Below are 3,081 nucleotides of genomic sequence, written 5' to 3' on the forward strand. Positions count from 1 at the left end.
TGATTTTTTAGAGAGAGAGGAATGGAGAGAGAGAGAGAGAAACATTCATGTGAGAGAGAAACATCAGTCGGCTGCCTCCTGCATACTCCCTACTAGGGATCAAGCCCACAACCCAGGCATGTGCCCTGACCGGGAATCAAACCGGAGCCTCTTAGTTCATGGAACGACACTCAAGCCACTGAGCCACACTGGCCGGGTGGTGTGTTTGTTTTTAAATAAGAGGAATCTCTGTGTCATCTCATGTGCTAAGGAAAAAGTATTTGATTTTTTTCAACTTTATTAAGTTTTTCTAGGGGAGACAATCTGAAGAACAAGACATGCCATTGACCCTGGCTGGGTTGTTGGTTGGAGCATCATTGCTCCAATAGCCAAGGTTGTGGGTTCGCTCCCCTGTCAGAACACATGCAAGAATCTACTAGTGAATGCATCAAAATTGGAACATGTTTCTCACTCTCTCTAAAATCAATAAAATAAAATTTAAAAAGACATGCCATTAACCATGAGCAGTGTGAAGTCTCTTGGCTCCCAACCAGAGCTTTCTAAGTCTATAAATTCTGCTTCCAGATTATTTCACTTTACCCATTTATATTTAGCAGATTTTTAGCTAATTTATTGGGGACAGATCTTTTATATCAGTTATAAATGGCCTTTTTTAAAAAACCAAACAAAACTGTAATCACCGTAATGGAGCATTTTAAGTTTGTAATGCTGTAAGTACTTCCTTTTTAGATCTTCAGTAGAAAACTCTTAAGTAGTTAAAGCCTAAATTCAAATTCTGTAAGCTATATCGTCTTACAGATTAGTACTAACTGTTCTGCTAGTTTTGTGTTCTTTGTTGATAAAGCACAAGGTTTTAATGGGAAAAGATCCTGATTCCTAGTTCATTTAGGCTTTATGAAAAATTGAGTAAACTATTCCAAGAATGCTACAAATTATTCTTTTTGTTTTGTTTTATTTTGTTTATTGATTTTGGAGAGAGAGGGAGGGAGAGAGAAACATCGATGAGAGAGAACATCGACTGGCCGCCTCCTGCATGCCCCCCATGAGGGATTGGGCCCACAACCCAGGCATGTGCCCTGACCAGAAATCGAACAAGCAACCTCTTGGTGCATGGGCCAGTGCTCTACTACTGAGCCACACCGGCTGGGCTACAAAGTATTCTTTTAATCATAGCAGTACAGTGATATTTTCCTTATCATCTGTGTAAATAGTAGCTCAGTCAAGAGTGTTGCTATTAAAAAGATGAATTATTCATGAAAAGACTTCTTGTGTAAACAATTGAACAGAGCTACGTTTTGACTAAAGATACCTTTTTCTGCGGGCGGTATTGTCTCAGAATAAACTTTGTGCAAGAGCATCCATTGCTTTCATTTAATGTCATAATTTTTTTCCTCAGTGAAAGGAAGGAATGTTTTCCATTTCCTAATCCTTCTATAAATTCCTAACATATTTTGGAAAATCTGTAAAAAAGTAAAAAAGTCATCTTTGGATAGATACTTATTTTTGCTTTGCTTTTATCCTAAGAGCATAGGGATATTTCTATATTACATGTTTACTATTTCTTCCCTCATCCTTGGAGTGTTCATGACCTTCGCAAAAGGGGGTAAAGTCTCTTCCTTCCCATGAGTTAGCATCTTCCTGCCACCTCGCATCTGATGCTCCTTCTTGCCACCCTGAGTCCACTTTAATAAAATGTGAGGCCAGACCAGAGGTTTTTTGCCCCATGGAGAGACTAAACCCAGTATAACAACACTGACAGTGAACGAGCAGAGGAACCGTCTGCACGGAGGGAAAGGTATTCGTTCCATCTCTCCCACACCGCACGAGGCCTGGTTAAATCAAGTCTCCTCTCCATCTGGTAGAGAAGTGAGATTGTTGGCATTTTCTAATAAGAACATTTTAATGTCCTGCACTTCTTGGCCAAGTTTTATAGAACTGTGACCTCCTTTGAAACAAAAATGAAGAAGAAAAAGAGCACTAAGTTCAAAAACTGTTGAAGGTGATATTTGAGTTTATTGTACCTAAATTATATGATTTTGTTCACTTTTCTAAATTGTCATTTGAAATAAATGTAGGTGCTTCAAATAGTAATCATATGACTGTTAAATAGATGGTGACTTTCGCAATGGCGGTGGGGGGGGCAGAAGATGAGAGAGGGTGGCTAAATCCATAATAAGACTTATATCAGATAAATTAAATTCTTTTTATATTGGGCAAAACATCATAAATTAAGCCCTGCTCTAAAAAAAAAAAGCCATGTCTTACTAAGCATTTTTAATCTTGTTTGGATGTAGGAATCACATGAACATTTAAAGCTTCTTTGAATTAATGGGTTTTTTTTTAGAAGTGAGGTTGACATGTACATGATACTGAGGCTTACGTGCTTCAGAACACATAAATGGTTATTATATAAGTTATTTGTTTCTTATATAGGGTGGATAATGTTAATATTATTACTCAGATATGTATGATCAAGGGAGATCATTTTTAAACTATTTACAAGCGCCCTTATGCCTCTCCACTCTCTCATGATAACGTGAGGGAAAACATTCTCTGTGGAGTTACATACCTAAGACGAAGAACTGACGTGGGGGGCAGTGGTTAGAGATCGTACCCATGTGGCATCAGAGCCAAGTCTTCTATTCCAGAATATGGATTTAGTTTACTCTGACTTTTGATACCATGATGTGATCTAAGTCTGCAGTTACAAAATGTCATGCATTTTCTATTATAGAGAGGTATATTTTTTGCAGCTTAGGCTAACTGACTGGAGTATGTACAGAATTAAAAGGCTATCTACTGCCCCTTCCAATCTTTTCATTTTGAACTTAAAAGACTTTTTAGAATAGAGTTCCCGAGGTGTAATTTTTTTATGTATAAATAAAGTATCATCTATATCTGAGAAGTTGTGGTCTTCTATTTTTGTTTTGTCTTAGTTTATCTCAAACAGGCAATATTGATAAAGAGAATATCCTGTAAAGATTATTCTGTCCAACCAGATCACTGCGGGCTATTGTGGAAAAAAGTCTTTAACCCCAACTTACTTGTCAGGTTTTCCTTATCCCACTATAACTGCATAAC

The sequence above is a fragment of the Molossus molossus genome, unplaced genomic scaffold, assembly GCF_014108415.1.
Source record: "Molossus molossus isolate mMolMol1 unplaced genomic scaffold, mMolMol1.p scaffold_m16_p_9, whole genome shotgun sequence".
Lineage (NCBI taxonomy): Eukaryota > Metazoa > Chordata > Mammalia > Chiroptera > Molossidae > Molossus > Molossus molossus.